Here is a 15377-nt window from a genome sequence, read left to right as displayed (position 1 = left end):
AACAATTAAGTATATTCCATTTCACATCATATGCCATACTCATTTGATCATAAATGCACTATATATAGTATATAACTCGAAAAGTAACATTTAAACGAAAAACAAGGGGTTCAAGCATCTCCTACGTTAGGATTAATGCAAATAAAAAGGTTTTGAAAAGTTTGGAGATCATACGCCAAAACCCTCATTTTTACCAAAACCATAAAATCATAAAATCGGCATTTTTACCTAATGAAACTTCGCAAATAAGCAATCAATACGTGCATATAAACACAAGCAAACTTTTTAGCGATTTAGTTTTCTAAAAAAACAAACTTATGTAAGCAAATCCCCTTACCTTTACTCGAACTCTGAAATACGAACGATACAACTCCAAAACAGCAAACCGAGATCTCAAAACCTAAAAATCAAAGAACAATACTTTAATACAATCCTATTTACTACAGATCTACTGAACTAAAAACGAACTTAGACCTTTACCTCAATTTCGGGATAAAACCCGAAAATCCTCAAAAAGAAGATCTGATCTGCTACAATCGTAGAGGTTTTCCCCCTGATCCATGTTGTAATGTTGGATCATGGATTCGGGTGACGAACAGCGAAGGATCGAAGAAAGAGAGAGAGAGAGAGAGAGAGAGAGAGAGAGAGAGAGAGAGAGAGTTTGCCGGTTCTAGAGAGAGAGAGAGATTTTGTGTTTCTTAACCATGAAGCAATGAAATACATATTTATAATTTAGTTGACCCAGCTAGGCTCATCAACGAAGTGGAGCGCTCGTCGACGAGAAGAAGAAAGGCATTTGGCGACGACGTAGTTGGCCTTGTCGATGAGCCTAAGATTCCAAAATTCCAGAAATCTCTCGACATACTCTCATCGACGATCCTTTGGACCATGTTGACAAGTCACAGAAGAGACTTCGTCGACGAACCCTATTATTTTCACCTTTTCAAATTCCTTCCCTTTTTTCTTATTTGTTTAATCCACATTTCTCGGGTCGGGTCCTTACAATAGTACTAAAACCTCCTCTATCTCGGAGCTTGCTCCGCTCGTCTTATTGGGTTTCCTAAAATGTTTGAATTCTAGGGTGAGACACCTCTCAATAAGTGGGATAAATTAGCATCAGTGTGTGACACATGACTTTTATTGTGTTATAAAAATATACTGTACATAATTAACTGCATCTGATAAATCAAGTATATATTCTATATAAATCTGAAGAAATCATATTTCAACGTAGACATACTATGTTATAATAAATTTATGTATGCATATAAATCGTCTGCTATATCTGTATAATACTAAAATTTTGTATGCATAAAATTGTTTGCTATATCTGTATAATACTGAAATTTCAGTATGCATATAAATCATCTGTTATATCTGTATAATACTGAAATTCTCCCCTAGATAGATAGTTAGCTGATATCATGTATTACCATGATTGGGTTGTGCAACCCGTAGGCGGGACTTAGAAATGGTTGGCCTACCATGCTAAGCCAAAACTGACTAATCTGTAAGTACGATTGGCCTACCCAATCTGATTCGGACTACTAGGGGGGCACACTACTACACTGGGCTCAATCGACTATCCTTACACCAACACTCTATCTAAGACATGTGGTGACACTAATCTAAACCGATAGATAGTACCATGCTTTGAAACTAAACTAAGTCATTTGGTTTCTGCTATCATATAGTACATTTCATAAATAACTGTAATATAATTGTTTCAAGGTTCTACGTAAACTCTATCATAATAATGTTTCTGAATAAACTATTATAAATATATCTAATCACGGTATCTGAGCCGATTGAAATATCACGGCATCTGGGCCAACTGAAATATTACGACATTTGGGCCGGCTAAATTATCACGGCATCTGGGCTGACTAAAATATCATGACATCTGGGTCGGCTGAATTATCATGGCATCTGGGCTGGTTGAATTATCATAATATATTGAAAATATCATAAGTTATGTACTATTTATAGATTTTATAAAAAAATTTGTTATAAAAACATGCTTGTTTTATGTAACCATAAAATAATCTGACATGCTAATATCTGCAATGAAATATATATATACTCATGCCACACAATTTGAGTATTATTCTATAGTATGCTAACTGTCTGAGAAGATCATATTTTTTTGAGAAATAATATTAAATCTGTTTCCATAAATCTAAATATCCATATAATTCATATATATAATTTTTGAATCAAATACTGTATTTTAAACGGTGAACTTTCTAAAAATACCTGACATAATCTATCCCCTTACTTGTTTCCTAGAACTATGCCTGCAGGGAATTCAATACTACATCTACGGCGCCCGCACAAAGCCTGTATCCATAAACCCTATTTTAATCAGCTTAACCTTAGAATAATTGTCATTCAACATACCTAGACCCACATATTACCAATAACTAACTAAAATTTTAAAAATAATCTCCTTACCCTGGTTTTGGAGTGGTACTTGAAATGCTTGAATTACGAAAACGCTCTGGTTAAATTGCAGAGAACGTCGCCAGGATCCTAAAATGACGTTTCTTCTTCAATTAGGGCTTAAACCGGGCGAGAAAATGAAGAGAGGGAGAGAGAGACACAGAGAGAGAGAGAGAGAGAGAGAGAGAGAGAGAGAGAGAGAGCTGGTCGCAGCCCTAAGAGGAGAGAGATAGAGAGTTTGATTTTTAATCAAATAAAATGACTTAAACACTTTATATAGGGTTGCTTGCATAGGGGAAACCATCGATGGTTTGGTCTTTTAACCAAGCCTTTTTCACTGATTTATCGTTACTAAGCCACAGTAATAACAAAATCGTCGACGATTTTCTGCTTCCCCCACCAAACCGTCAATGGTTTGGTCTACACCAAACCGAAATCCTCTTTTTCTTTGTTTTTCTTATTATTCCTATTTTTTGGGTTGTTACATTCTCCCCTCCTTATAAAAATTTCGTTCTCGAAATTTGTCATATTTCATTTGCACTAACCTTAAAGAAAAATACTGAAATTTTATTAATTACCCTTACTTATGGCGGAGGAATACCGTGGTTACATATACGGTTTTGGGTGATTACAATAACTAAATCAAAACTCTCCTAAAACCAACCAAAATAGAAAATTATTACATTCAACTAATTAACTTGCACAAAAATTTACTTACATACATGATTTCTTACCTGAACTATTACCTTTCCCTGGCTAATGCATGATCCCACTAAATAAACGTGGGTACTTCTGACGCATTTCCTCCACTAATTCCCACGAAACTTCCTCAACTGCATGATTCCTCCAAAGTACTTTCACCAGTGGGATTTTCTTGGTGCGTAATTTCTACTATTTATTATCTAAGATTTGAACGGACACTTCATTATAAGATAAGGTCTCCCCAATCTTCAGTGCCTCCTAACTTATTATATGAGATGGATCTAGGACATATTTCTTCATCATGGACACATGAAATACATCATGGATTCTAGATAGCGTTGGGGGTAACACTAACCTATAGGCAACTGGACCAACTCTTTCCAATATCTCAAAATGGCCCAATATACCTAGTGCTAACCTTACCCTTCTTCCTAAATCTTATTACCCCTTTCATTGGTGCAATTTTCAAGAACACATTATCACCTACATCAAATTCCAGTGCTTTCCTATCAGCTCTAAACTGTTCTAATTCTTTCCTAGATAAGCCTGATTTTCTCAGAAGCTTGTTGTACCATTTCATGGCGTCTTGCCCATGAAGTGCCAGTGATAACCCTGATATGAAGTCCATAGAAATGCTCCCACTTCCATTCAGGGATGTGAAGTGGTTGCAATGGTCCTTTCAGTCTCTGATGCTCAGCTTTCACCTGCTGGCATATCAAACACCGCTTTACATATTCAACAATTTTTTTCTTTATATTACTCCACCAGAAGGATATCCACAAATCCCTGTACATTTTCGTACTTCCTGGATGTGTTGTATACATGGAATGGTGCGCCTCTTCCAAAATAGTCTTTTTAATTTTGACATTATCAAGTACACACAATCTACTACAAAACCTCAGAACTTCGTCATCTAAAATATTAAAATCAGCTCCCTGTCCGCTACACACTTTATCTCTGATCTTTACTAATTATGCGTCTTGCATTTGCGCAATCTTAATTTTCTCCAGCAAAGTTGACTAAGGTACCAGATGAGCAATTAATGCCTGATGACTACCCTCTACCATCTCTACACCAAGTCTTTTTAAATCCATTTTGATCTGAGGTGTAGTTACTATTGCTAATACGAATGCACACCCTGATTTACAGCTCAACGCATCAGCTACCATATTAGCCTTTCCTAGGTGGTAACTGATGGTACAATCGTAATATTTAATCAATTCCAGCCACCTACTCTGTCTTATATTCAGCTCCTTCTGCATGAATAAATATTTCAAACTCTTACGATTTGTAAATATTTCACACCTTCCACCATACAAATAATGTCTCCAGATCTTTAATGCGTACAACACTATAGCCAACTCTAAGTCATGTGTAGGGTAATTCTTCTCATACTCTTTAAGTTGACGAGAAGCATAGGCTACAACTTTCCCCTGTTGCATTAGCACGCATCCTAGACCCTTATGAGATGCATCACTGTAGATTACGAATCCACTATCCCCTGATGGAATAGTCAAAACTGGTGTAGTGATGAGTCTCTATTTCAATTCCTAGAAGCTCTGCTCACAATCGTCATTCCATTCAAACTTAGCATTCTTCCTTTTTAGCCGTGTCAGAGGCTCTGATAGCCTAGAAAATTCCTCTATGAACTGGTGATAATATCCCGCCAGTCCCAAGAAACTTCTTATCTCCTGAACATTCCTCGATTTTGCCCAATTCACCACTGCTTCTATCTTGCTTGGACCTACAAAGATACCATCCCCGAATAACACATGCCCAAGGAATGTAACTTTCTCTAACCAGAATTCACACTTCTTGAATTTGGCATACAACTCCCTTTCTCTAAGTATCTGAAGTATCAGCCTCAAATGTTTCTCATGCTCCTTGGGACTCCTCGAATAGACCAGTATATCATCAATGAAAACCACTACAAACTGGTCCAAATACAAATGGAAAATTCTGTTCATCAAGTCTATAAATGCAGCAAGAGCATTCGTCAATCCGAATGGAACAACAAAAAATTCATAGTGGCCATACCGAGTTCGTAACGCTGCCTTGGAGTATCCTTTGCTTTGACCCTTACTTGATGGTACCCAGAGCAAAGATCAATCTTAGAATATATCTGTGTTCCTTGGAGCTGATCAAACAAGTCATCAATATGAGGAAAAGGATACTTGTTCTTAACTATCACTTTATTTATCTCTATGTAGTCAATGCACATCCTCATCGACCCATCTTTTTTCTTTACAAATAGAATTAGTGCTCCCCAAGGTGATACACTAGGTCTGATAAATACCTTATCTAATAATTCCTATAATTGATCTTTTATTTCTTTCAATTCTATTGGAGCCATTTTGTAGGGAGTTCTAGAAATCGGTGTCGTCCTTGGAAGCAAATCAACGGCAAATTCAATCTCACGGTCAAGAGGTAATTTAGCTAGCTTCTACATAAAGACATCTGAAAATTCCTTCACTACTGGAATATCTGTAAGTTTCAATTCTTTCTTGGTCATTTCCTTCACACAAGCTATGTACCCTTGACATCTGTCCAGGAGTAGCCTCCTCGCTTGAATAGTTGACACTAGTTGTGGTGAGGAACGTATGCGCGACCCCACAAATTTGAACTCCTGTTCTTTAGGAGGTCTGAATACCACCTCTTTTTGATGATAGTCGATGCTGACATAGTTGGTGGCTAACCAGCCCATTCCCAATATCATATCGAATTCATGCATGTCTAACACTACGAGGTCAACTGGTAGCACTCTCCCCTAAATATCCATTGGATACCATTTAAGTACCCTTCGACATCTCTCTACTTATCCTAGTGGTATGGCTACTGATAATTCAGTGTCTAGCAACTGAGTTTCTACCCCACATAACTTGATATGCCCCGTAGATACAAAAGAGTGTGTGACCCCTGAATCAAATAAAACAATAACTTTAATTGAAAGCATAGTAATAATACCTATCACCACATCACCTACCGCCTCAGCATCTCTTGGTGTCAGTGCATAGACCCACGCCTACGCGGTATTTCACTGCTGGCTACCTAGGGGTGCCCCTAATTGTTTCCCCAAAATTGTCTAAGGGAGGGAGCAGTGCTCAGCTGCGCACGATAATTTCGTGCCAAGTGACCCAGCCTATGACACTGATAACAGACATTCCTCCCACTCGGCACTCTCCCACATGCCTCCTTCCACATCTATGGCAAATAGGATAAGTCTGCTCACCTTGAAACCCATGACTTCCTATCTCCTATCTCTGTGCCCTGATGTATCTACCTCTTCTACATAGGTACCAACTAGTACCTGCCTGAAATTCAGGAGGTGTGGGCCTCTTCCTCTAACTCTGCACCTCGACACCCCTCTTCTTGCTTATCTCTGCGACAATGGACCTATCTACCAATTCTGTAAAATACTACACCTTCAAAATTGCCACATGTTCATAAATTTCTTGCCTCAAGCCTCTCTCAAATTTTATTGCCTTCTTCGCCTCATCTGGGACTATGTATGGGGCAAAGCAAGACAACTCAACAAACTTTGTCGTGTACTACTTAACTGTCAGGTGCCCTTGGGTCAGATTCAAGAACTCCTCCACTTTAGCTTCTCTAGTGGTGGCAGGGAAATATCAGTCAAAAAACATCTCTTTAAACCAGCTCTAGGTCATGGCTATAGGTACTGGTCTCTGCTTCTCCAGGAGTCTCAAAGTAGACCACCAATGCTCTGCCACCCCTGTTAGTCAGAATGTGGCATACATTACTCTCTATTAATTAGTGCAGTGCAGCATTGTCAGTATCTTCTCAATCTCTTGGACCCAGTTCTTAGCCACAATCGGGCCTGCACTCCTTGAAAAGGTCGGAAGATTCATCCTAGTAAACTGCTCTATAGTGCAGCCCTGGTCCACTAATGGGTATCCCTGCTTCCAAGAACTCTGTGCTATCTTAGTCATAACCTACTGAGCAACACTGCGCAGGACTGCATCAGAATCACCGCCGCCCATACTAGAAGGCCCTGCTCCATTACCCCCACCAGCATTCGTATTATCATTCCCAGGGTTCATCCTAAAAATTAAACAACATAATCTTAGAATCCTAACTTCATAACATGACTAATACATTAATCTAACTAAGAACTTCATATAACCAATTAACCTAACGTCCTTATTTTCAATTTAAGAGTTAGTCTTGCAATTTAAAAACAAAAGCCGATGATAGTTTACCATGGTCTTTCGGAAATTGTCATTCCAGGAAAATCACAGAAACCACCATGAAGTTCTTGCCTCTGAGCTGCAAAACAAAACCCTAAATTCTCATATTAACTTCCAACATTGACTCACTAAAATCCTGATCTATTCCTATACTCTGGTATTATTTTCCGTTGTGCACTAAAGTTTACAGAACCTAACAACCTACGCTCTGATACCACATTGTAACGCCCCCAAAATTATGGTTATAATAAAAATAATAAAGACCGGTGTTCTCCGACCAGTCACAGCAGAGCAGCAACGCCTGAGAACCAACGCACCATTCCAGCCTCCGGAGATAGCAGCAGCAGCTTCCACCATCACCAGCGTTCTCCATCAACACCAAACTAAACCTGAACCTCTGGCAAGCCTCCTCACCAGGCTACCCGCAGCAGCCTCCGCACAGCCCACGAACCACAGTCTTCCACCAACTCTGCTGCAACCACCCGAGCACCACCATAGCAACCTCGCGGCTATCCTCTGACCCCTTGTAAGTCCCTGCACACACAAACACACACACACACGTGCACGTAGAGTTTTTATTTATTTATTTATTTTTTCCTGTCTTTCTATTTTCTATTTTGATTATTTTCTTATTTTGATCTAATGTTGGGTTTTCATTGTATAGGCAAGCAAAATATCCAGGTTGTATCTATTATATATATATATATATATATATATATATATACATATTTATATTGGTTTTGTTCATGTTTTAATAATTAAAGGTAAAGGTTTTTTTTTTATATTGGCATGTGTGTGTATATTAAATGAGTGATTTTTATTATTGTCATGTTTATTTAACATCCCTACTTAATAATGGATATTCATGTTTATATTTCTAAGTATTTGTTATTAAATGGTTATAATTGTTATTTTAAAATTCTCTTGTTAAGTTTAAACTTTTATTGTTGTAGGATACTTAATGTTTGTTAGTTGATATTCATATTTGTATTTTGGCTATACACATTATTTAATGGTCATTATTATTATTGTAGGAGCATTACAGTTAAAATTTGTTTTAATGTTTAATTTTATATTTTTGTTGTATTTAGTGTATGTATTAAATTTCATTTCAATTTTTAGGGTTTCCTCATTTTGATTTTTAGGGTTTCCGTTTTATCAAGTATTGATTTCCATAGTTTGATTATTTCTATATTATTGCATATCCGTATTTATTGTTTCCATATTGTTACACATTGATTTTTTTTTATTTTTATTTTTTAGGGTTTGATTACCTCCTTATTATTGTATATTATTGTTTATGATCGGATTAAAGTTGTATAGGGCTTGTATTGTTATTAATACTATGACGTATACGTGTTATTATTCTAGTAGCATTTATCATTGGTAATTATGTGCTATGATATATATACATATATACATATTGGTTGTGTTATTATTATAGTAGTATTATTGTTACATGTAGTGTATTATTATTATAATATATTAGGGCTTCAGTTACTTCATGTTAATATTGTATGTTTTGGACTATTATTATGATTTTGTTAATATGGTATATTTTGGATTATTAGTATTGTTGCATTACTACTGTATACCTTGGGTTTTTTCCTATTGCTATGTTAATTGCGTATATATCTTAGGGTTTTGATTAATTCATATTGTTTATGGTATTTTTAGAATTTTTAGGATCTAGGCATATATGGTGTTTTTAGTATTTTGATATATATAGTGATAGTATTATAGTATTTCTATTATGTTTACATGTGATGAGATTTATTATAGTATCCTTAGTATATTAATATATATAGTAATATGGTATCTAATTACTTATTTTGACATTCATGATATTTTAGTAAGTATGTGTTGCTTATTACTTTATTACCATATATTAAAACCTCCCATATTAGTATTTTTCTATAAAATTTTTTTACACAATTTCAAAATTTGGGAGAGTATTTTTCTTAAATATTTTCTTGATTTTTGTTTTATCCCTATGATTTTAATGCGGGGGTATAAGCCTTCGGGCTTCACGTACCTTTTGTTCTGAGGGAATATGTGAATATTTATATATTACGTATATTTTTCTATTATTTATTTGTTTATATATTTATTTATTCATTTTGCGTGTGTATTGGTAAATTCATTAGAGGAGTAATTTTAAAAGACTTATTAGATTAACTTAGGGATGATTCCAAATTAATTAGGTACAGTTCGTAAGAACGGACGCGTAGGGGGTGCTCGTACCTTCCCCTCGCGTAACCAAACTCTCGACCCCAGCTCTGGTAACGTAGACCCATTCTACCCCTACGGGGTAGTAATTATGTGTTCTAACCACACTAAAGGTTAGTGGCGACTCCGATATTCTTATGTTTCCTTGAAAATTAAAATTGATTTTTATTTCACCGCTCGAGGCACACGCGCTCCCGGGACGTCGCGACAATTATTATTATTATTATTATTATTATTATTATTATTATTATTATTATTACTATTATTATACTTTCCATTTTACTTAATAAACTCTGATACCATAAACTGTAAACAAAGTCAACCAAGACCCAAAGTGGGGTATCGGGGATATACCTGTTCATAAATACATATCAATTGTGCGGCGAGAAACATGATATACCTGAACCTTATACACAATACCAGAGTCCTTCTAACTTCATAATTATACATATACATCCCCAAAAATCCATAAAAATATTCTAGGGACTCACACAAAATCCCTCTTCTAACTCAAATACTTACCCTGCAGCTAAGACAGTACTAAAACCTCCTCCATCTCGGAGCTCGCTCCGCTCATCTGACTAGGTTTCCTGAAATGTTTGAATTCTAGGGTGAGACATCTCTCAGTAAGTGGGATAGATTAGCATCAGTGTGTGGCACATGAGTTTTATTGTATTATAAACATATACTGTACATAATTAACTACATCTGATAAATCAAGTAAATTTGTTCTGTATAAATCTAAAGAAATCATATTTCAACATAGACATACTGTGTTATAACAAATTTATGTATGCATATAAATCATCTGCTATATCTGTATAATACTAAAATTTTGTATGCATAAAAATTGTTTACTATATCTGTATAATACAGAAATTTCTATATGCATATAAATCATCTACTATATCTGTATAATATGGAAATTCTCCCTAGATGGATAGTTAGCTGATATCATGTATTACCTCCACATGATTGGATTGTGTGGCCCGTAGGTGGGATCTAGCAATGGTTGGCCTACCATGCTAAGCCAAAACTAACTTGTCCGTAAGTACGATTGGCCTGCCCAGCCTGGTCCGGACTACTTGGGGGCACACTACTACACTGAGCTCAATCGACTATCCATACACCGACACTCTATCTGAGACATGTGGTGGCACTCATCGGAACTGATAGCTACAGTACCATGCTTTGAAACTAAAGTAAGTCATTCAGTTTCTGCTATTATATAGTACATTTCATAAATAACTGTAATATAACTATTTTAGGGTTCTGCATAAACTCTATCATGATAATGTTTCTGAATAAACTGTTATAAATATATATAATCACGGCATTTGGGCCGGCTGAAATGTCACGACATCTGGGCCGACTGAAATATCACGGCATCTGGGCTGATTGAAATATCACGACATTTGGGCCAACTGAATTATCACGACATTTAAGCTGGCAGAATTATCACGACATCTGAGTCGGCTGAAATATCATGGCATCTGAGCTGACTGAATTATCACGACATTAAGGCCGACTGAATTATCGTAATATACTGAAAATATCATAAGTTCTGTACTGTTTATAGATTTTCTTGAAAAATTGTTTCAAAACATGCTTGTTTTGTGTAACCATAAAATAATCTGACATGTTAATATCTGTAATGAAATATCTATACTCATGACACACAATTTGAGTATTATTTTATAGTATGCTAACTATCTGATAAGATCATATTTTTCTGAGAAATAATATTAAATTTGTTTCCATAAATTTGAATATCCAGATAATTCATATATATATATATATATATATATATATACTTTCTGAATCAAATACTGTATTTTAAACAGTGAACTTTCTGAAAATACCTAACATAATCTATCCCCTTACCTGTTTCCTAGAACTATGCATGCAGGGAATTCAATACTATGTTTGCGGCGCCCGCACAAAACCTATATCCATAAACCCTATTTTAATCAACTTAACCCAGAATAATTGCCATTCAAAATACCTAGGCCCATATTTTACCAATAACTAGCTAAATTTTTAAAAATAATCTCCTTACCCTGGTTTTGGAGTGGTCCCTATTACGCAACCGCTTTGGTTAAATTGCAGAGAACGTCGCCAGGATCCCAAAATGACGTTCCTTCTTCAATTCGGGCTTAAATCAGGTGAGAAAATGAAGAGAGGGAGAGAGAGTGAGAGAGAGAGAGAGAGAGAGAGAGAGAGAGAGAGAGAGCTGGTCGCCGCCCTAAGAGGAGAGAGATAGGGAGTTTGATTTTTAATCAAATAAAATGACTTAAACCCTTTATATAGGGTTGCTGGCGCAAGGGAAACCGTCGATGGTTTGGTCTTTTAATCAAGTTGTTTTCACTGATTTACCATTACTTAGCTGCGGTAATGACAAAATCGTCGACGATTTTCTGCTTCCCCCACCAAAACGTCGACGATTTGGTTTACACCAAACCAAAATCCTTTTTTTCTTTGTTTTTCTTATTATTCCTATTTTCCATGTTGCTACACACATGTTAAAAAAAAAAAAACAATTTTAATCGGGAATATCAATGTGGTCACAACGTTAATTTACAACTTTCATTGATAACTCTTCTACAAAGCTTTCATTCACATATACATGTTGGGAAAAATGAATAAACATTCCCAATTATACATAAATAATGCAACGATGCTATACAAATGAAAAAATAATAATAATCGATGATATACAAATGAAATAAAAATAATCAATGATATACAAATGAAATAAAAATAATCGATGCTATAAAAATGAAATAAAAATAATCGATGCTACTCAGTGTCGCATGTAGGTCATCTCCGGTTTCGGGGTGGTTGTCGTCTACGTTTGCCCTCTCTTGGTTGCTCATCTGCATCTGGTGTCTTGTCCCCTCATCGTCATGTATGTCCAACATCTTCGCCAAGAGGTAATGCATAATCAGTATCTATGCAAAGTAGATGGGGAGATAACACATATGATGGCTCTGGACGAAAACAAGGTGGCATGGGGGATGCATCCACATCCTCCGCATAAAAAATGTCATCCAATAGATATAACAGGGATGGGGTGGCAGCTGAGTCAGACGCGGGGTCTGCCTGCCTACTAGATGGTCCTGCAATATCAGCTCCCGGCAAAGGCGCATACAATGCTGATGAGTTGAACACGCACTCCATCTATACAATGGGCGGCTCACTAGAGTGGCTAACTGGACGACTAGATGAAGCATGTCCTCCTCGTACTAGAGCTGATCAACCTCCTCGTGCAAGCAGACCAGGTTGAGGTCTAGGGATTTGTCATTCATCCTCGTGGACAAACTCCAATTCAGCTCTCACTAAACTTTGTACTGTAGAATCTATAGAGATCATATCTACCTCATGTAGTACGTCAACTTGCAGTATACGAAAAATTTCTTCAACATATGTCACACGTGCTCTTCCTCCTACTTTCCCTTGTGTCCATCTCATTTTGAAGATGTGAGCTCCTAGGCTGACCTTTATGCCAAGCAAACGCAGGATTTGCGCACAAAGTCGGCAACGAGGATGCTGGCCAATACGCCTCGTGCCTAATCGGATTAAAATCAGTGGCGTATGTTGCATAGTGCTCTAGCATGACTCAACATACTAGACAGTGTTCAGTCATTTCTCTACACATGCAATGAGAAGGTGGGAGCAGGGACAGTATAAAGCTTTCCACTTCCCACATGCTCATTCGCGTCCATTTATGCTCAAAGTTTGAACATTGTTTCCTTTATGTGGCCTCGTTTGCGCGGTTGTCATGTTAAAGTTATTACTCGATTGGTTGAATGTCGTGACTCGATGTCCAGTTGCCTTAAGCTTCCCTCTTTCCATCGCTAGTAGGATATGCAAAGTAAATGCATTTCCTTCAGTTATTGCATTACGAGTAGCCTCCCGTCGGTGAAATAATGTGCAACGTGATAAAATGTTAGTTGCACAAGGGTCGTTAGAAACATTGCACAAGGTTAGTGGTCATGTTCCTATACCTTCAACCATCGTCGTGGCACTAAGTCCACATATGAGGAGGGATCTACTCAAAAAACGACTTTGCTAGTCCTCCACCCTCATCGAATATCCTCTCCATCCACTTGTCAAATTTTCTTACTTGATGCTCCCTTCCCGCTCACTCCGCCATACACTTCAGATTAACACTTTGTCCTTTCGTATTAAAGTTGTTGACCATGTATCGAAGACAAAATCGATGATGGGCACGTGGTGGTTACCAATCAGGATTTCGTTGCACTGCAGCGAGAATTCCTAAATGCCGATCTAATATTAAGCAAATGTCGTCCCTATCAGTTATGGAATGAAGACAACACAGAAACAAATTCCATGTGTCCAGGCTTTCCTCTTGGACAATAGCAAATGCAAGGGGAAAGATTTATCTATTTGCATTCGGACACATCATAACTAGGAGTTTGCCCATGTACTTACCATATAGGTGTATCCCATCTACACATATAATGGGAGGGCAATGAAGAAATCCTTAAATGGATGCTACAAATAACCAAAGTGCAGATACAAATGTTGCGGTGTTTTCGCAACCTAGAATAGAAGTCCACCTCCACTTGTCTACAGTATCAGGATTGTACGCACATCGCTTCCATCCACTTCGGTAAAGTTTGATAGGACATCTCCCAATCGCCAAATACTTGGGCAATTGTCTTCTATTTTTCCAACCAAACCTTCTTATACGAGATCAAATAGTCGAAGTGACGATCTATAAACTCTTTCAATGTGGCGATTGATGTCGACGTATCTTCCTTTATCATATTCACTATCTTCCCAACAATTAGGTATGAAATGATTTGGTTATGGTCCTGCAAGAAAATTTCATTCAAACACGTGTGTGGACCACCATATTGGGTGATATCTGCAAAATCAATGTCAATTTGAGCGTACATTGGAGGTTCATCCATAAACTAGGCGTTGTAGATGACATAATTTGTTTCGCGCGCGCGCGCGAGGTGTGGGGGTGTTTCACATCATCGTTGAACTCATTTAAACCTTCATCTATTTTCTGATCGTAAATGTCTTCATATTTCATCCCCTCGTCTAACGCAATGTTTGCGATGGCGAACAACAATCTTGGACTTTTTGCGGGAACTTCTTCGCAACCTCCCTATTCATCAATGTGAAGAACATGTCTTTTGTACATCGGCGACTCAAACGACGATCCCAAACCTTCGTTGAAATCCACCACAAGCATCCCACTAACCTCCGCACTCGTGTATGGTTCAATACCTTCTTCCGTAGTCATTTCATAATGAAGTGTGTGTTGGGTGTCTTCCTCCACTTCAACCATATGTTCAGCAAGCGTCCATGTCTACCTATCCGCAGCGACACCCATTTGAGGAATGATTTCCACATAAAATTGTACAGTTAAATACGTCGGACCTACGCAGTGTGCATTCAACACAATACGCAAACCATAGTCATCAGTTACGGGAACAACCTTATAGAGGACTGTATCATTGAATCCTTGCATAGGGTATCTTGCGGTCACCCACAATGCATATTGATCTGGATCAATATGCAAATATTTGTATATCTTCACATACAATTTATTTAATTTAGTCCTATGACCAATTCGAATTGGTCGAACCGACTTAGTACTATAACTAACACCTTCTACTCCGATGATAATTTGCCCCCATATACAACAACATTGTCACCAGAACACTGCTTGAGCTTCTTGTTATTTAGATCGACCCTCAGCAATTAATAAAGACTTACGAAAAATAAAATTGTATATATAAGCGCATGGTGTAACACCTC

This window comes from Malania oleifera, chromosome 4 (genome assembly GCF_029873635.1).
Source record: "Malania oleifera isolate guangnan ecotype guangnan chromosome 4, ASM2987363v1, whole genome shotgun sequence".
Lineage (NCBI taxonomy): Eukaryota > Viridiplantae > Streptophyta > Magnoliopsida > Santalales > Ximeniaceae > Malania > Malania oleifera.
The sequence above is the reverse complement of the archived record's forward strand: the minus strand, read 5'-3'. Positions refer to the sequence as shown.